The sequence below is a fragment of the Castor canadensis genome, chromosome 18 (assembly GCF_047511655.1).
Source record: "Castor canadensis chromosome 18, mCasCan1.hap1v2, whole genome shotgun sequence".
NCBI classification, from domain to species: Eukaryota; Metazoa; Chordata; class Mammalia; order Rodentia; family Castoridae; genus Castor; species Castor canadensis.
The window spans coordinates 41,157,135-41,178,106 of record NC_133403.1 but is presented as its reverse complement, the minus strand read 5'-3'; the positions used below and the strand labels follow the sequence as shown (position 1 = coordinate 41,178,106).

Here is a 20,972-nt window from a genome sequence, read left to right as displayed (position 1 = left end):
CCCTCCCTCAGGCCAGGCCACCCAACGCTTCTCCACATACTTGTGCCCCCGTGTGCCAGAGGTTGCTGTGGCCACTGCCTTTAGGGTGCTGGTTAAGATGGATTTGGTATCACCTTGGGCGCAAGTTCAGGTATTCTTACCTGCTCCCTGTTACTGATTTACTTGATGACCTTGACCAAGTCCCTGTCACTCTCCTGGCTTCAGTTTTCTAATTTGAAGTAGGGAGTGGGCACCTACCCACCTACTTGCGGCATTGGTGAGTGAGGCAGCAGGGTGGAGGTCTCAATGGCTGCTGGGAAGGTTGGTGATGATGCAGTGATGAAGTAGTAATACCAGGGTCATTTCTAATCTTGATTGTTTTGAGTGTGAGGTCACAGATTAAGGGAAGCCCTCCATTAATAGGACTGTTCCCATCATTGTCATCATGGCAACCACTGCCATTTCCTGAATATTGTGTGACGTGGTTTACATTCATTGTCTCTCCCTTTCTTTTTTTTTGTGGGGGGAGCAGTATTGGGGTTTGAACTCAGGGCCTTCACCTTGAGCCACTCCACCAGTTCTTTTTGTGAAGGGATTTTTCAAGATAGAGTTTTATGAACTATTTGCCCGGGCTGGTTTTGAACCATGAGTCTCCTGATCTCTGCCTCCTGAGTAGCTAGGATTGTAGGTGTGAGCCACCAGTGTCTCGCCACTGTCTCTTAACTTATTACCCCTCACTCTTCCCCTAGGAGATGTCCGTGATTTGGACCTGGTTTTATAAACATAGAACTGAGGCTTAGAGTCTAAGTAACTTGCTTGGGACCAGATGAGGGGTAGAACTGTAAGCAGAACCCCCATCCTGACTTCACACCTTGTGTTCTGTTGCTGACATTGTGCCCCACCTCTGGGAGAATACTGCCTTGCTTCAGGTTCTTCCCTGCAGATCTTGAACCTGGCCTCTCAGAGGAGCATCCAGAAGGTTCCATCTACATTCAGACAGGGGAACTGTCTGGGGCTTGAAACAGAGCCCCAGGACATGTGGAAGCATTTCTGGGACTGAGGGGGCAACCCATTTAAGCCCCTGGTTTTTGTGTTACACATTTAAGAAACTTTACAGCATAACCAGCAGGCCTTTCTCAACTACCAACTGTGGACCAAGCCCTAGGGGCGCCCTCATGTCCCCCCAACATCCTGTAAGACCTGTGGTGCAGACTTTTCTGGTGAAGAAATGCGGTTCAGCCAGGTCAGTTACCGCTCATGAGCAGCAGCACCAGGATCAGAACCCCCTGCTTGGCAGTCCTGCCCTACTGCACGTGCAGAGACTGGGAAGTTCTCACCCACTGAGCTCTAGTCTTGATCCTCACCTGGCTCTTGTCAGTGCAGGGAGGCAGGGCTTAGCCTGAGCAGGGGTCTGTAGCCACTGGGTGCTTCCCCAGAACTGGGCTCCCTGTCCCTGTTTACCTCCATGCACGTGGCTGAGGTGGTTCTATTTTAGGCATTGCTATTTGTGCGTTTGGTTTTGTATGTGATTAATGTCCTTAGCCTGTGTCCTCCAAGGTCAGAGAGCCTGGTGAGTTTTAGAGCAAGGCACATGTAACCCTGCCCTGGACCATGTGGGTTGTGGGATGAAGCAGGGATGATGTACAGTTGGCTCACAGCATGTGGTGAGGACATTGACATGCACACCCACAAGTCCTTACTCTCAACTCCAGAATCCAGCAAGCTCTAAAACCAAGCGCTTCGTCATAGCTCATTTGGCAGCAAAGTCCTTCTTAACTGAGGTGAGGCTATTTATAGTCCAAGTGAAGCTATTTATACCCTTTATGTATTCTGTACTCACGTATTCACTGTAGAATTTTCGGTGTATTTGATTACTGGCCCTGCTGAAATATGCAGTACTACCTGTTTGACGTGCAGGAAATTCTGAAATCCTACTTGCATCTGGCCCCTAGAGCAAAGCGCTCTGTGCTTTTTTTGCTGGTTGTAACAACTTCTGTCTCCCCTCCAGTGTCCCTCCCCTGGGATTCCTGGAGCTAAAGGGGTAATGCCAGAGGGGCCTGGCCCCACAGCATCCACCAGAGTGCCCAGCGGTTAGATGTCTTTAATATTACTTGAGTGACTAAACACATCTTTGTGGCCAAACCCCATGTGGATGCTCTTCCCACTTATATTAGACCCCTCACTGGCTAAATTATCACCCCCTTTACAGATGAGTAAACTGAGGCTCCATGTCTTTGATAACCTCTCTTAAGTACAGAGAAGTGAGAAGGGCCAAACTGTTTTCTATCCTGCTACCTCTGGGAAGTCTGGGGACAGGACAACTTGTTTCATTGGATGTGCAGCCAAAGCACATAGGGATTGGGAAGGAGCAAGCATCTGGGGACCCAGATCCAAGTGGAGGGAGGGGAGCAGGCACAGCCCAGGCCTGCCTCCATTGAAGCAGGGGATCCAGCTATGACTACAGCAAGGCATCCCTGAGGACTCACCACTCACCACCTCCCTGCCTGCCTGTAGTTTATAGTTCTCAGAGAGTCCCTTTTTCTTTCTTTCTTTCTTTTTTTTTTTTTTTTTTTTTGATGGGACTGGGGTTTGAACTCAGGGCTTCATGCTTGCAAAGCTGGTGCTCTACTGCTTGAGCCACACCTCTAGTCCACAGAGAGTTCCTTTTGTAGAAGCACCTGTGCCCCTCTGCACCCCAATGTGACTGTTCTCAGCAGCATAGCCCTTGTGGCTGCTCCAGCTCTTGGGTCTTTCCCCAGCACTATCTGAAGCTACCAGCACACAGTGAGAGGTCCTCACTGTCCGGATCCTATCTATTAGCTATTCTTGGGGACTCTGCTGGCAGGCACCTCCACCCACGGCCTTCAAAAACCCCCTTGGATACAGGAGCTTTGGCAGGCCCAGATGTTCTAGGCTTTCATACTCTTAGTGTCCAGGTTCTTTCTCATCTGCCTTTTTTGACACTTATCATCCCATGACCACCCAAGGACCCCTGCCCATTCTCCGGGGCACCTGTCTCCCACACTGCCTCAGCTACTCATGACCTGTGTTGCCATTGTGCAGTGAGAGAGCTTGATCGTGGTGTGCAGAGAGCCCTGGACTAATCATGGCTGCCCTCACTCCAATCCTTGGGTGGTGGGCAAACTCTCTAGAGTTTCCTTATCTGCAGAGTGGAGCCAGCTGCACTCAGCTGTGAATGAGGCCTGGCCTCAGAGCAGGGCTGGGTATAGGCTTCACCCCATCATGAACCCTAATACCATCCCCCCATTTCACTAGCAGGGTCTGTCCCTTATTGGATCAGAAAGTTTCTCAGAGCTACTGGGAACTTGAACAAATTAGCCATGGCCCCATCAGGAGAGCTTTGGGTTGAGAGGTAGGGACTCTGGGCTCTATCCCTAGCTGTGCCGTGTTCCCTAGAACAAGGCGTGAGTGGATGTGTGCCTGGGTGGTGAATACAGAAGGTAGCTGGCCTATTCTGTCTTCCCCAGACCATCCCTGGGAAAGCCTGTGAGCCCCTTTTCTCTCAACACCTGGAAAAGACCGTTAGTCTTCTCTGTGCCTAGTCCTCTCCTTACCCAGAATGCTGACCTCTGTCCAGCCGTGCCTTCCCCTGGGATTTTACCCTTCTGCAAGATGCCCAAAAAGTAGGAATGAGGAATGCTGGTTCTTAGAAGAGAAAAAGGTCAGGGAATGAAGGCCATATGTGAGCAGCCCTGAGAGGAGGACACACCCAGCAGTGTTCAGAAGTGGTTCCCAAAGTGCCGGAACCACGTACTTCTCAACTCTACACCAGAGAGCCCCAGTCCCTGCCTAGTATTCTCCTCAGCCCACTCATAGACCTGCCTGCTTCTCCTCCTCCATGGTTAATAATTCAGGACCAGCAGGTCCTGCTTTCTCTCCCTTCTCCTTTTCCACAATCTAAAGCCCGGGCTGCTCCTCAGTTAAGGTGGATGTAGGCCTTCAGTATGGGGCAACATTAGCTCAGTTGAGCTCTCACCACCAATATACTGGCCCAGTATGTCCCAGCATACCTAGGGGCCTGCCTAGGTATTCAGCATCAGAGGCTGGAAGCTATTGTCTGGGGCAGCACAAATAGCCCTTTGCAGTCACATCCCATTACCTCAGGCTGGGTTCAGACAGTCTGTCCAGGGCACTGGTACACTGGTGGGACTGCACTTTTAGGAACACACCTTCCCCTGTTCTTCCAGGTTCTTTTTGGGAAGGAGTTGCCACACACACTTGATGTGCTTGGGATCCAAGACTTCCAAGCTCTGACCTGGCCAATGACCAGCAGTGAGGGGGACCAGGCTCCTAGTCCTTACCTTCCTGGTCCCCACATAAGACCAGGATGGAACTCAGTGAACCATCAACTGCTGGATTCCAAAGTCCTTCAGGGAAAACCACAGTATTTCCTATCCTCTCTGCTCACCACATCCTCATTAAAATCCTTTGTATGGACCCCAATGACACTGAATGCAGGAGAGCCAGACCCCAAGGTCACCACAGCCCTTGGCCCAGGGCTCCCCAGGGGAGAACAGAACACTGTCCAGTGTCACTCAGGGAAAGGAGAGCCCTTCTTCATTAATCCAGGAGGACTTTCTGAAAGAGGGGGCAATTCAGCTGTTTCTCATCTTGAGTCTTTCAGAAGGAGAAGCACCTGGTCCTGGCCTCCTGGAGGTGGCAGAAACTGCTGGCAGAGAACCTGACTTGGGCCCATGAAGTCGGGCCGAGGTGAGCCACCCGGGTGGCACTGTCCTCACACCTATCTGCTTAAGTGGCTCTTCAGGGTAAGAGTCTGGCACAGAACACTGTGAGGCACCTCTAGATAGCAAAGGAATTTGTCTCCCCTAGACACGCAGATGAGACGTCAGCTTGCACTCCCCCAGCACTATTGCCTGAAAACTTGGCTAAGTTCAGGTGTTATCTTCTTCCCAGGTCAGTAAACTGAGGCCAGGGTCATGTCTGGCCCTGAGGAGTCTGCTTGGCTTAACATCCTTTCCCCTGACCCACAGTGCTGACTCACTGTTACCACCTTGACCTCTGGGGCCAGACCCTCAGAGATGACTCAGGGACGCCTCAGTGATCCAGGAGCCACAGTGAGGTTAGTGCCACATGAAAAAACCCCAGGGAGAAGATGCACAGACAACAACTGGCAAAGTGTAAACACATAATGAAAAGGCGCCACTCTAACTACCTTCTCTCTGTTTCTTTTCATTTTGCTTTCACTCAAATCTTGCAAGCACGTGTGTGTCTTAAAACTATCATATTAGTATATTGGGGACACTCTTGTTACTGGGGAGCTGCTGTTCCCCCACCCCGAGTGCTTCTGCTGGGGAGACAAAAGCAGGGTGGCTGGAGAGAGCCTGGCAGGAAGGAGACTCATGGGATCTATTGAAAGGCTCTGGCTTGGAAGTTGAACAGAGGGTCCCACAGCTTGATCTACCCTCAAAGTGGTCCAGGAATGTGAATTGGATCCAAGTCTACTGATGTGTGATTAATTTACAAATAGGCATACAGAGGGAAACCATGCGTACACAGGAGCCTGCTGTTCCTACAAAGCTGCATCAAGATGTCACCAAGCTGGGTTTTATTTTAGTCCCAAGTATTGTATCTATTAAGCACCCAGCCCTCGAGGTGCTGTGTGCACAGTGAGTAGGCTGAGGTTGGTGACCTTTGCTGCCCTCCTGGATGGAAGACTCCTTTGAGATGGTTCTAGGTCCCATGCACATGGGCCTGGAACACCTTCCCAGAGTCACAGAAAGTGCCAACATTCGTGAATGGTGACACATTTCCAGAACATGGATATCAGGTTTCCCTGCACATACCCTTCACCCCACCCAGGACCAGAATCTTACTGGACTCCAAGACCAACTGCAGGAGTTCAGAATGACTATACAGGGACAAATCACATAATCGCTTGGGGGTTTTTAATCATTTTTTGACCTTGGGGTAGAGGAAAATGTGCCTTTCTGCCTGTGAGGAGGAAAGGGTTTGCTGAACAAGTAGGTAGCATGCAGAAGGTCAAAGGCAGATGTATCAGCCTATGATTAGTCAGGACATTTCTGGCTGTGAGTAACAGAAATCCATTTGAGCCAGCTCAGGCGAAAAGGGAACCTAATTGGAGTACTCCTGTCACTGCAGGGGTGTAGCCAGCCTCTACAATGATGGGTACCCAGGGTCGTCCTGGACTGGCTCCGTGGAGAAGGACCTGGCTGCTGACAGTTTTCTGGCCTTGGCCACAGTGAGGAACTGACCCACTTTCTCTCTTTGACCCCAAGTTAAAAAAAAAGGTCTCTTAGAAGTTTAAGCAGGGTGAGATCATGGTTGCAGTTCAAGGACTTGCCACCACCTTCTCTTCCTGTTCCAAATCCCTTAATATTCCAGAACAAATAGTATGAAAAGCCCATATGGGCATGGGCATGCCCATGCAGCCAAAGAGATGCCTTTAGTGGAACAGAAGTCATAAGGAATCCCAGGAGGTAGAGTGAAAAATTTAAACTACAGTGTTTCATGGCAGTAAGTGGAAATGGATATAAAAACCTATGGGATGGAGCCAAATCAGTACTATGGAAGGAAAATCTCTAGCCCTAAAATCAGTTATTTAGAGACAGTAAGACTAAAAATACAAGAATAATATCTGTGACTAAATAGGATTAGCTCACAAATGGAAAATTCAGTATTAGAAGATATTTCATCTAATTCATTGACTTGTTTTAATGGTCAAGCTGTTCAAAATTAAGATTGTTTGCATCATAGAATAGACTATGGATGACACCTGGCTGCTGCTTTGCTGCCCTTCCTACATACCTTCTGTGGGTGTCTTTCACAGGTGAGGTTCCAGTTGGCCATATCTTTTAAGTCCAAAGGACACCTAAATTCACTGATAGTTGTCCTTATAAGAAGGCCATATGCAGACATACAGACAGAGACACCGAGAGAATGCATGTGACAACACGCAGAGATCAGAACGGTGCACTTGCCAACCAAAGACCAAAGGTTACTGCAAACACCAGAAGCTTAGAGAGGCAAGGAACAGATTGTCCCTCAGAGCCTCCAGAAGGAACTGACTTTACTGGCACCTTGATTTTAGACCTCTGGCCTCCAGAACTGTGAGAGAATAAATTTATGTTGGTTAAAGCCACTCAGTACGTGATGACAGTGATCCCAAGAAGGGAGTATACCTCATATCTATCCTGGAGGTAGAGCAGAGCAGAGTAGACTGAGAATAGTGAGTTTATACCACCTGGAGGTTCAAAATGACCTCTTTCTTAGAATTTAGAGTCATCCCAGATGGGTAGTCTCCAAGCATTTGAAAAATCAAGCATAAGGCCTATCTGGAAAAATAGGCCTTTGTGTCAAAGGACTTCTGCAAATCACTACCACAGAAAAATCTTTCCACAGAGCATTTTCTGGACTGAGGGTGTGACTCAGTGGTAGAGCACTTGTCTAGCATGCACAAAGCTCTGTGTTTGATACCAGCACTGCAAAAAAAAAAAAAAAAAAAAAAACCTGGGCAAGAGGAGACCAAGCACCATGGACCAGGACCAGCACAGATAACTTAGAACAGAAACAGCCACCCCTTGGGGCAACTTCACATCCTGCAGCATTGAAGCACAGCCAGTAAGAGAGCTATGCTTGGTGCATTCAAATCAACAAAAGGCAAAGTTGAAAATCCGAGCAGGAATAAAAAGCTCTAAAGAATGATGAAGCAATTTTGAAAAAGAACCAAACAAGCCAAGTGCTAGTGACTCACATCTGTAATTCTAGCTACTTGGAGACTGAGACTGGGAGATTGTGGTTCAAGATCAGCCCAGGGAAATAGTTCTCAAGATCCCCATCTCCAAAATAACCAGAGCAAAATGGACTAGAGGCATGGCTCAAGCTGTAGAGCACCTGCTTTGGAAGCATGAAGCCCTGAGCTCAAACTCCAGTCCTGCCAAAAAAGAAAAGAAAAAGAACCAAACAGAACTTTATAATAGGAGACAAGTCATGACTAAAGAAAGGATTAGTACATGGAAGTGAAATATGAAGAAATTATGAAGAATACAATGCAGGAAAGAAAAGGAAGCTGTAAAGAGGATAAGACACCAGAAGGAAAAAGTCTAACATTCATCTAATACAGAGTTCCAGAAAATGAGTCCATATGAGTGGGAGTCAGCTCTCCAAAGACAGCTATACTTCTCTTGGGCCCTGGGCTTAGAATAGATTCCAGCTCAGCCCCTAGAACAACTCAAGAGGTGGATGCCAATCTCTTTGCCGTGACTTCTCCCTCTTGGTCAGTTATTCCTGCCTGAAGGTTACCAATTAGCAGGTCTTGAGACCGAGCAACGGCTTGTCAGTGACGAGTGGGACTTGAGAGTATTTTTAAATTTATCATACATTAATAATACAAGGGGATTCCCATCCATACATAAAGTGTACCTTAAGTAAATCCATCCCTCCAGTATATTCCCATCCCTCCTCTCCCTCTTCTCTCTTTCAGGGTTTGGTGGGTTTCATTATGCTGCTCCATATGTATACATACAGTGTACTTTCATCCTCCTCACTGCCCCCAGCATCCTTTCCTTTTCCCTTCCCCTCCCGCTGATCCCCCCTCAGACAGTCCACCATGTACATTCAGTCCATTACCACCACCATCATCATCATTGTTGCTCCAGGTTCTGCAAATGAGCGAGAACATTTAATATTTGACCATTTGAGCTTGGCTTTTCTTGCTCAGCATGACAATCTCCAGTTCCATCCATTTTCTTCCAAATGACATAATTTCATTTTTCTTTACAGCTGAGTAATACTCCATGGTATATTTATGGCAGTTTTCTTTATCTGTTCATCAGTTGTCAGGCACCTTGGCTGATTCCACAGTTTAACTATTGTGAAGAGAGCTGCAGTAAACATGGGTGTGCAGCTATTCCCCTTGTGTATTGATTTACTTTTCTTCAGCTATATGCCCAAGAGTGGGATGTCTGGGTCATAAGGGAGGTCTGTTTTTAGTGTTCTGAGGAACCCCATACTCACTATGGAAATAGGGGTAGCACCAGTTCATATCCCCACCACAGTGTATGTGGGTTCCTTCCCTGCTATCCTAACCAGCATTTGTTGTTTGTTTTCTTTTTTTAATTTTTATTAGCATATATTTGTTGTACAGGGAGTTTTCATTGTGCTTACAATGTATCTTAATTAGATTCACCTCTCCATCATTCTCCTTCATCCCCCTTATTTGTTTTCTTGATGACAGCCAGCCTGGTGTGAGATGGAATCTTAGTGTATTTTATTTTTTTATTTGCATTTCCTTTATGGCTAAGGATGGTGAACATTGCTTCATAGCCATTTTTATTTCTTCTTTTGAGAATTGAACTTAAATTCATTTGGCCATTTATTAATCAGATTATTTGTTCTTCTGCTGTTTAGTTTTTTGAGTTCTCTGTATATTCTGGTTATTAATCCCTCATCTGTTGAATAGCTGGTGAAAATCTCTCACTCTGTGGATTGTCTTTTGATTATGGGTGACTTTCTTTTGATATGTAGAAACTTTTTAATTTGATACAGTCCCATTTGTCAGTTCTTGCTCTTACTTCCTGGGCAACTGGAGTCCTGCTCATAAAATAATTACCTAGGCTGTATCTTCCAGAATTTTCCCATTTTTTCCTGTGGTAGTTCCAGTGTCTCAGGTCTTACATTAAGATCTTTGATCCAGTTAGAGTTGATTTTTGTACAGGGTGAGAGATGTGGGTCTAGTTTAGTCTTTGGCATGTAGACAGCCAGTTTTTTCAGCACCATTTGTTGAAGAGGCTGTCTTTTCTCCAGTGTGTGTCTTTGACTCCTTTGTCAAAGATCAGGTGGCTGCAGTTGTGTGGTTTTGTTTCTGGGTCTTTTATTCTGTTCCATTGGTCTTCATGTCTGATTTTGTGATAATACCATGCTGCTTTTGTTACTTTGGACCTTGGGAATATTGAAGACATGGCCCCAAATCAGGCAGAGCCCTTTCCCTGCACTGCCTAACTCAAGGGAGTACCATTTGCATTGCAGTCCATGAGATTGCCACCTCTTAGAGTTGGGCAGTACACAACCTGTGACATGAACTAGGCAACCCAGATAGTTCTGTTCCTTTCTTTCCCATGTGGCCATGGAGCTTCCCAGGTTTTTTTTTTCCTCCCTCTGTTACCTCCCTGGAAAGTAATGGCCTCCATCATCAGCTGGAAATTTTTATGGGATGATGAAAGGAAGCTAATAGCTCTGTAAAGAAGAGTCAGTTACCTGGGAACTTCTCCAGACATATTGTGTTCCTGGAAGCCCTAGGAGGTCTGGTGGTAAAGACCTAAGCACTTGCAGTGAGAATTCAGGTGAAGTTGTGCCTGTCCTGACTTCCCCAAAGACACTGTCTGGGACCGTGCAGGCCCTTCAGAATTGATTATTGGTGACCCGAGACACCCTGGACCCTTGCTTACCAGAGAATGCTTTAAGCCAAGAAATGTGGATTCTAGTACTATCTGCCTTGACTGGCTGTGTGACCTGCTGTGTGGCCTCATCAGTGACTCAGCCCCTCTGGGCTGTCCTCCCTCCATCTTGCCCTGACTGCACCCAGCGTTGCAGTTGTAGCATTTGTCTCAGAAACCGTGACACATGCTCTGCAAGCATTGCTGGGTCTCACTGGGGGCCATCCTTGCCTCTCCCCAACTTCCACCATCAAAAGGGGTCTGAATAGCCTCCTATATTCCGTGCCTACCACTACGCCATGAAGGGCCGCCTCCAGCCATTGTCTGTATCTGGCATTTGTTCCCCTGCATGCACCCTCTGGGGAGGCAAGTCTGGCTCCATGAAAAGTCTGAGTCACAAATACTGTCAGGAAGCAGAGCCGTGGCAGGCAGGGTGGGCGACTGCACTATTCTTGGAGAATCTTACAGTTGCTCTGAGGAGCAGCTAACGGAGCAGCTTGGGATTAGCACTCTGACTGTTGAGCAGCATTGTCTGCCTGGAGATGGGAGTCGTGGGCATTTGCCAGGCAGCCCTTGTTAGGCACCTACTGAGTGCTGCCTAGCATCTGCTGTGAGTAGATGGACAAATCCACCAAACTCACCATCATTTCATTTGTGCCTCCAGCTGCTGGGATTGCAGCAACAGAAGAGCCAGGCAGACCCCTATCCTCCTTTCACCCGCTCTGGGTGACAGGGAGGCAGTCTACAAGTAAACAAGACACATCATTTCAGAGGAGCTGCAGGATGGAATGGGTGGGAGGGGGCCAGCCTGCAGAGGGGCAGGAGGGTGTGGCATTTAGACTAAGGCCTGGATGATGCCCAGGATCAGCTGTGACCAAGCCATGGGGACAGAAGGCACTTAACAAGCATGGGCACGGCAGCAGCTCAGTGGCCACAGTACAGTGATGGAGGAGATGCGGTTCATGGATGGGCAGGCAGGGCCAGGGTTGCACGGAGTCTTACAGGCATGGAAGATGGAAGATGGAAGTAAACCATGTGCAGAGTGAGCTGCTGCCAGGAAAGAGCCCTGCACAAAGTCCTGCCTGGGGCTGGGGAGAGAGGAAGAGGCTCAGAGAGGGGCTGTCCGAGCTCAGTGGCCCCAGGAACCTCCAGTAGCCCCACTTCTCCACTGTGGCCCCACCATAGCTTTTTTTTTTTTTTTTTTTTTTTATTCATATGTGCATACAAAGCTTGGGTCATTTCTCCCCCCTGCCCCCACCCCCTCCCAGCTTTTATTTTTTAACAAAACTACATAACCTACAGTTTATCTTGTTGACTATGTTTCATGCTCAGTTCTGTGGCATTAAGAGCTTCCCCCTCCCAAGGTGAAGCTCTGTCCCATGGCCACAGTGCCACTTTCTGCCACTATGGCTCTGACTGCATACACCTCATGTAAATGGAATCATCCAGTACCTCTTTCTCTCTCTCTCTCTCTCTCTCTCTCTCTCTCTCTTTTTCTTTCTCTCTCTCTCTCCTCCTTTCTCCCCCTCTCTGACAAAGGGTCTCATTATGTAGTCCAGGCTGGCCTCAAACTTGTGATCCTCCTGCCTTGGCCTCCTTAGTCCTGGAACTAAGACCCAGGCCTGAACCACCACACCTGGCATGGACTTGTGTTTTTCACTTACCATAATACCGTTAAGGTTCATCTTTAAGGCTGAATGATATTTCCTGTCAGGCTTTGACTCACGGATATCTGTCTTCCCAGTAACCTGGAGGCTCCCTGAGGACTCCATCTTGGTTCCCTGAACCCTCACTGCCCATCACAGAGCCTGGATCCTAGCAAGTGTCTAGTGAGTATTGGCGAGAAGCACAAAGTTCAGACTGACTGAGGGACATGGGTTCTTGCAGGGAGATGAGGTTGGGGGATCAGATGAGACCTTATTTGCCCAGCTATACTGCTTTGGCATCCAGGAACATGTTTCCCTTCATACCTGCTGCCTAGGGAGTGTATTAAAGACATATTCCCAGACTGCCTTTAAAATGCAGCCGGTTTGGGCTAAACAAGGAGCCTGTATTTGGAAAAAGGTGACAACTTTATTTCTAGCATCAGTCGGAAACATTACAATAAAACCAACAACCCCTCTTTGATGGGACTTAATTAGGGCTTTCCCTCAGCCCAAAGGATTGCCCTCGCTACAAAACAATCTGAAAGAAAAAAACCAATAATTATTTCCTTAAATCATGTGTCTGGAAAGCACTGAAGCTGCTCTGTTGCCTTATGTGACATACAGATTTGGATGCAGCTGCCATTCATCCTAAATGCATACCACTGCAATTTTGGTCTTGATTCCTTTCAGAATGGGGACACCTTACCTTTTCCACTCTGGAAGATTGTTTTGAAAAGGCTAAGAGTGTTTGTGAGTCATGTAATGCTATTCTCTATGTTAGGGGCTATGTCTATACAAATGGAGACAAATTGAGAGCATGATGGCTCAGTTCTTAAGCTGTTTGTTCTTAAGCTGGCTGGACAGTAGATACGCCTGACTCCTCTACCTACCAAGTGATTGGGGTGAGGTACTTTAATGACAGAAAGCCACGGTCTCCTACAGCCACGTAGTACAATATGACTCAGCCATAAAAAGGAGTGAAGCACCGTCACGTGCTACATCAACTTGAAAACATGATTCTGAGCGAAAGAAGCCAGACACAATCGGCCACATAACTCTATGATTCTGTTTACAGGAAATGTCCCAAGTAGACAAATCCATAGAGACAAAGTAGACTAGTATGTGCCATGGGAAGAAGGGGGTAGGATTGGATGTGGTGATAGGAGTGACTGCTAATGAATATGGAGCTTCTTTGTGGGTAAAGAAAACATTCTGGAATTAGTGGAGATAGTTGCACAATCTAAGTGCACTAAACACTACTTTAAGAGGGTGAACTCCAGTATATGAATTATATCTCCATTAAGTAAGTAAATTGACAGGGACAGTACATATAACTCAAGGTAGCACTGAGGATTAGTTTTTACAATTTGAGCATGTAAAATAATTGAAGAGATTTATACACCAAGGCACCACCTGGTTCTCCAGGTGTGCAACTGAAGGGTAGGGCTGCCAGTCATGGTGTTTGAGGAGATCCTGGTGCAGCCTTCAGGAGGTAGCCTTCATCCTGGTGATATCCCCAGGGGAGTTGGGATGGATGGCTTTGTGCTTTCTCTTCTATTCTCTTCACAGTAGCATAAATAATTGGGGTGGGGAAGTGGAGACTGAGTTGGAACCCCTGGGTTGCTCTGGCTGTTCTGGAATCTGTCTTTTAAGGAACACTGTGGATGATTCCAGCTGGGGAGCTGCGGGCAGTTTCCTGGTGCTAAAGGGCTCCAGTGCTCTCACTGTAAGGCCTATCCACTGGGCCTACACCCTGATAGCCATGAGACTCAGGATATAGGGCCAGATGCCTTCCTGGTCCCATGAGCAGGGAGAACTTAAGAGGCAGGACGTGGGGACCCTGGTTCCTAGAACTCCACCATGATATTTGTGCCTCCCTAGACTGAGGCTAGCCTCCCAGGGCCATCTGCAGGTCTCATAGCACCAGCTGATAATTGATGGGCCCCTGAATGAGTTAGCTGAGAGCCTCAGGCTGGAATCTTGCACACAGTGTGCTCCAGGCAGAGGTTAATTCATGGGTGTTTTGACCAAATAAGGAAAGAAGTTTTCTGGCAGAATCATACTTCAGGGATATGCCTACCTGCCTACAAGCCATGGGACACCTGCAGCAGCCCTCTGTCTGTTAAATGCAGCACTTAAGGAAAGGTGGAATCTGATGAGGATCTGCCACCGCTTTAATTGAAGGGAGGTCATGGTCATTGGTGTCCTTACAGATGCAATTTCAGTGGAGTGGGGGCCCAAAGTGAGTTGGACAAAGATTGGTGCACCAGTAAGAGTGGAAATGACTTTCTGGAGGATTTGATACTGAGGACATCAGGTTTAGTGTGGCTGGGGGCTTTTGCTTGATTTTGTTTTTGCAAATTTGGGAGCTGTTGTCATGCTTGAATGCTAATGGGGGGTCTTCAGCAGAGTGGTAAAAACTGCCAGAGAGAGGGGATCACTATGGGAAAACGTTCCTGAATGACAAGAAGGAATGGGCCCAGTGCCAGAGTTGGCCTTTAATGGCAGCAGAGATGCCCACTTGTAAGGGCAGCAGGTAGACTTGATGCAGTGGGTTGGTCCAATTTAATGAAGGGAGTTTAAGGAGATAAGATCACTGGGCACGGTGGTTTACAGCTGTAATCCCAGCTCCTCAGGAGATGGAGATTAGGAAGATCAAGGTTCAAGACTAGCCTGCATAAAAAGTTAAGGAAACTCCTTCTCAACAAAAAAGCTGGGCATGGTGGTACACACCTGTTATCTCAGCTATGCAGAAGGTGTAAGTAGGAGGATCATGCATAGCCCAGGCAAAAAAATGTGGGGCCTTATCTGAAAAAACAAGTAAAGCAAAAAGAGCTGGGAACTTCTTGCTCAAGTGTTGGAGAGCTTGGCTAGCAGCCTCAAGGCCACGTTCAAATGCAGCACCAGAGAGAGAGAGAGAGAGAGAGAGAGAGAGAGAGAGAGAGAGAAGAGAAGAGAAGAGAAAAGGCATGAAATCCAGAGTGGAAAGTACAGAACTGGATGGATGTAGTTGGATTGCAGGAGCTGGGCCCTCCTGAGGTATCTCCTCAAACCCTTGAGCAAGGCTGACCCAGAGTTCATGTCCCAGATGGTACAGTGACTGCTGCTGACATTTAGCAGGTGTTAGTGTCATCATACATCATAGTCACATCAGGGCTTTCTGCCCGCTTTGGAGCAAAAAGCCGCTAGTAAAAATCCCAGTAATTGATATGCTGGTGTACTTCTCTAAGGCTTGGTTTTCCCTGGGGGGCTTTGGGCGGTGTTTTCGGTACAGCAACTCCCTGAAAAGCCCCCCTACCCTCCTGCCCTGGAGACACTCCTAGAGCATGTGAGTCCTCCCTCCTGAAAGCCCAGGTACTGGGGGTTTTGTTCCTTGGAGGAGGATCATTTCTTGGGCCAGCGGCCTCCTGGGAGGCTATCGTGTCTGATATAGGAGGATCTGTGTGCTGCTGCTTAAGTGGTGGGGTCCTGGGGAGGGAACAGGAGTAAGAATGGGGGATTCCCAAACAAACCCCAGGGCCCCTTTGGGTTTGTGTTTGTCTTGTCATTTCTGAGCTTCCCAGGGCTTTTTGTGATGGACCCAGCTTCATTTTGACCATGCTGTGTTTAACAGAGGAGCCAACCCTGCAAGCCAGTGTGATGGTGGCAGTCTCCAGAGGCCTGAGTAGGGTAGATCCAGCAAGTCCCTGGCCCTTGACTTTAGGTTTCAGTGTCATTTCCTCACACACAGGCCTCCTCTGCTCTTGTCCACCAGTCAAGGTAACAAGGCTGGCAGCCACACTAGAGATACAAAGTCATAAAAACGGGGTGCCCCTGGCAGGTGGCTGTCCTTGAGCAGGATGCCACCTTCTCCGGGCTGTTGGCTTCTGCATTGGCGGCCTCCCAGGGCGTCCTGGAGTGTCACAAGTGAGATGCCCTGCAGAGCTTTGAACCTTTGTGGTGCCCCCAGCTGGCTGCTGGGCCATGGGGTCCAGTGACGAGTCCCACAGTGGCTTGGCAATCACCCCAGCATAATGGTGAGATTTATGGCCTTCTGTGAGACTTGAGGCTACTGCAGCAGTGCCCAGGGATTTGGGGTTCCCTTTGGCCTCCCTTCAGTTCTCAGGCCAGGGCAGGAGAGGGCTGCATCCTGTTTAAAGGGGCCCTGCCCAGGATGGTAGGGTGGCTAGGGAGGAGAAAAACTCATCATGCTCCCTCTTCAACCTCGGTCTTCTCATTTGTAAGGAGAAGGTTGGTGGAGCTGTGTCCTTCTTCCTTAGCCCAGATGTATGTTCCTGAAACGAAGCCTGTGGGGAGCCCAGCATCTGACAGGTGAATGTGTAGTACTCTGAGGGACTAGGGGACTCAGCAAGGACATGTTCTCTCCTACTTAGAGACTGCTGGTCAGTATTGACCTCATACACATATCCAGAGCAACCACACAACCTTAGCCCAGGCCTAAAGCTGCTTTTCCCCTGTGCTCTGCAGTGGCCTTCTCACCTCCCCTTAACCTCTAGATACAGATGGATGGAGGGGCAGGTATGGGGGTGGGGCAGCCTTCATACCTTTACCTTCCTCAGGTCCTGCTTGGGGACTAGTAGGCTTGTGGAGTAGAGGATAGACACCCTGAGTACCAGGGCCTCCTATCAAACGTGACTCCCTTTCTTCCCCACCACCACTCTCCCCACTGCTGCCAAAGTCAAGGCTACCACTGGCCTGGTTTCGAGCACCATCCAGACTTAATGGAATGCTGCTGAACTGTTTGGATGGGTTCCATCCTTCGTGTCTGCACAGCCTCACCACTAAATCCCATCTGTGACGTCAAACCCCAGCTAATCACAGAAAAACAGATTAATTCTCCTGCCTTCACTCCCAGTCAGGGTGTCTTAAGGAGCCACCCAACTCCCTGCCCACTGTCTCAACCCCCAGAGCCAAACCCTGATAATCCTCCATAAATCTTCCCCACAGGCCTCCAACTGGCCAGCCCTGTCCGTGGAGCCCTGCTCTCCCCTCCCCTGCAAGGCCCATTTGGGAAGACCTTTGGGCTCCAGGCGTGAGAGGCTTAGCCTGATGGTCTGGGCTTTGGGGAAGGCCATCTCCTTGATTCCTGGGGTGACATCCCTGCACACCTTCCCTCTGGCCCAGATGCAGCTTACATCCTGCACCCTGCCAGGGCTGGTCTCCCCTGCTCCCATGGCCTCCCTGGATACCACAGTATGTAGCCCCACTCTGACATGGCCAAAGACACCAAAGAACACAGGGTGGATGGTCCTTTCTTGGGTCCTGAATGCAGGGTTTGGAACTCCTAGTCTTCTCAAAAGGCCCAAGTACTCTATTTGAGGCCCCAGAGAGGTTCCTAGTCCTCCCTGAGGAGGACCCATATAGGTAGTATGAGGGGCACAGCCAGACCACTGGCTGGCGTGGCTTGGCTTTCTTTACAAGGAGACCTCTGTTTTTCATTTTTCCTCTCCCTGTGCCAGGCTCCAAAAGCTGCCCTGTGGAAAGCAGAAACTATAATTCTGTCTAAACCAGAGATGATGAAACATGTCTGTCTCATGGGCAGGCAGCTGCAGCGGGTGTACTGATTGAGTGAGGGTTCAGCTGCTGGCTGAGGAGTGGGGGCAAGCAGACACAGTCACACTGCTTCTCCAAATGGGGAGGGACCATACCTACAGCTGGGTACTCCTCCTTTGGGTCTCTGTGCCTGGAGGGGGCAGGGTCAGACCCTCTTTCCTTGTGGCTATTGGATTTAGTGTCTACTCCTGGGGGTGGCAGACCAACCAGTGTGGCCAAAACCCTCTAACCAATGACCCACTTCACCGACCCTGCTAGGCCTGAAGAGCTAGATCAAGCCGAGCATTTGCTGAATAGTGTCTCATTTGTCCCACAAGATGGTCCACAGCTCTGGGGCAGCTCTTGCCCTGTTTTGTAGAGGATGAAATGAGATTTTGGAGAGATAGGCAGTTTGCCTCCACAGTTGGTCATGGCTAGGAGGGGGCAGAAGGTCTGGTTGATGATTGTGATCACTACACTAACTGCCCTTCTCTGGCCATTTGACACATACTGCTCAATGTCTGCTGCCAAGTAATATACAAAGGCACCAAAAAAAAATCAAATTAATTTTGTTTTTTAGCATACCCATCACCTCAATATTTAAAATTTTAAAATTTTACTTGAACATAACCAAAGACAAAACTATTTGAGTTTATCTAAACTGAAATGGAAGAGAATTGTTAAACTTCAGAAAAACATTTCTCATTTCTTCATCATGAGTAATAGCAGTTTCTAAAAGGTTAAAATTAAGAAAAAAATAAGACTTTTTAATAATAGGTTTGTTGAAGTATAATTTACATAGCCATACCATTTGCTCATTTAAAATGTATAATTCAATGGTCTTAGTATGTTACACTGTTGATTTTTTAAATTGTGATTATATGTATACCTATATATATATAGATATATAAATTGACATTTTAGCCATCCTTTTCCCCTCTCAGGGCTGCAGATTGAACCTTGGGCCCTACACATCTAGGCAAGTCTTCTGCCCCAGCTCATTTCAGCCTTCCCCAAGAGTTCCGTTCCATGGCATTAAGTGTACTCACAATATTGTGCAATCATCAGCTCTACATTTTCAAATGTTTTCTTCACCCAAATGGAAACTCTAACTATTACACAATGGCTCCCCAGCCCTCTTTTCCCCAGCATCAGGTCACTGCTAATCTAATTCATAAGAGAAAAGCTTTTAAAAGATTGGAGTCATTAATTTTTTAAATAATAAATCTTATTTTTCAGAGCAGTTTTAGGTTCACAGTAAAATTAAATAGGAAGTACAAAGAATTCTCATATGTCCCCCGTCCCCACATCCACAGCCCCACTACTAACTTCCCACACCAGAGTGGGAACCCACACTAACACACCCTTAGCACCCAAGCCCACAGTTCACAGTAGGAGTCATTCTTGGTGGTGTGCATTGGGCAAGTGTGTCCTATGGAGCAATTTCACTGCCCTGCATGCTCTGCCTGTTTGTCCCTCATTCACTTCTTTACCTACATGATGAGACAACTACTATGCTATGAAAGTTGAGAAGATTATATTTCCAAATCATTCTTTTACTCCCAGTTTTGTTATATTATCATTTGTGTACATTTTTGAGGTTTTATACTCTTTTCAATAACCATAATTGCCAAGGTTGCAAAAATGCTAATTCAGTATTCATCAGGATTTCTCCATGAATGAATTTACTTCTCTTTTAGATTTCAATGTCAAGTAAAAAAAAAGAGAGAGACTTTATGGATGTCTAAACTCCCAGACGTGTTTCAGAGTGTTTACTAACTTAATACTTACAGGACAGTTTAGCTAAGTATAAATTCTGCTTCCTGACTTCTGTCTGTTAGAACTCTATAGACATTACTCCACCATGTTGTACTTGTGTTGCTTTGGAACCTGGTTCTCCCCAACCCAACTCCCTGCAACTCCTGCTTGTGTGCTTCCTTCTTTATCATTTAAGGTTAGTAACTTTTTTTGGGTGTCTTGCTATTACTTGCTTCATATCTGCCATTTTCTCTCATTCTCCATTTAACTTGTGATTTCCTCAAACTTGTCCCCACATCTCTTGTTCATGTCATGCTTTGCCTGTTTATTCATGATTTAACATAGTATTAAAAAAATATCTTTGATGTATTTATTGTTTTCTTTTCTCTTTCTCCTTTGAGCTTAGCGTGGTCACTTTTCAGCTTTCATCTCTCTGTTGTTAAATAATTTCTTTTAAATTTCTGTGTCTCATGCTTCTTCGGCAGCACATAACGCTAAGGGCAGGACTCGCATGGGTTCCTTTCTGATGTTGTTTCTTTAGCTCAGACCTCTTAGGGCATGAAGAATGTGCAAAGTGATCTGGAATCATCGGAAGACTTTCGTCCTAGAGCTGTTGTTGCACCTCTGTCAGCGCCAGGGCTCATGAGGTCATTGTGACTCACAGCAAAGTTCTATAGGTCCTGGACTGTGCTAGAACCTACCTCTCCCTGTCACTCTTATCTCCCAAGCCCCTCTAGACTTCCAGCATCTCCCTTAGCTGGAAAACTGTTCCCATGTAGAGAAAGTGTGTGGGTGTGATTCACATCAACACACACACCTCTTCCATTTAATGTGAAAGTGCATCTCTGCATGTACTCAGTAACCCACGGGAGCACTCTTCACATTGGTCCCAAACCAGAGATTACCCAAATGCCCATCAAGATAGAATGGTTAAGGCAATCAGTGCATTCACCCAACAGAATACTGTAGAGCAAAGAGGATGAACAATCTGTACCGTGTAAGAACTTGTATGGATCCCATGAACATGAGATGTTGATCATAAAAAGCCAGACACTAAAGAATTCATGTAGTGTGTTTCTGTATGAAACTGTTCTTCCTGTAGGTCAAGGACAGGTGAATGTTGACAATTCATAGACTTCCACCTGATGTAAAGTGCAAAAACACAAAAAGCAGGATTACTCATAGCTGGGGGGGTGGCCAGAAGACACCAGGCTGCTGGCAGGGGTGGGCGGCTTGCTTTGTTGCAGTGTTGGGACCTGCACATGCTAAATAAGCCCTCTACCACTCACCTACACCCTCAGCCCCAGTATTCCTTGATAATGGATGCTTAATCACATGCATGAGTTTGGTTGATGAAAATTTCTACTTAGGATATAGGCACTTTCTTTGTATGTCTGTAATACTTCAATGAAAAGTAAAAAAGCAAAACAAATAAAAACCAGGGAGATTCCTCACCCTTCCTGGGGTACCTGCCCAACCTTTGACTTCATCTTTCCAATGAGAGGATTGTGGTGTGACTTGGAGGAGGTGATGTTTACTTGGGAGTCCAGGGTGGCATTTATTAGCTCTTAGCAAGTTCCTTCTTCCCATGGGATTTCATGGAACCTGGATGGTGTCCTCATAG

General features: G+C 47.3%; 1 protein-coding gene across 17 annotated transcripts in view; it reads left to right on the top strand.

Moving 5' to 3' along the window:
- Window positions 1-20,972, top strand: part of Pitpnm2 (phosphatidylinositol transfer protein membrane associated 2) — a 137,278-nt gene that overhangs the window by 74,023 nt on the left and 42,283 nt on the right. For 2 of the 17 annotated variants that reach the window (XM_074060688.1, XM_074060689.1), the window contains exon 3: window positions 12,157-12,241. The exons of the other annotated variants lie outside the window; for them this stretch is intronic. The gene's annotated coding sequence lies outside the window, so the exon portion shown is untranslated. The remainder of the gene's footprint in view (window positions 1-12,156; window positions 12,242-20,972) is intronic. 17 annotated transcript variants of the gene reach the window in all.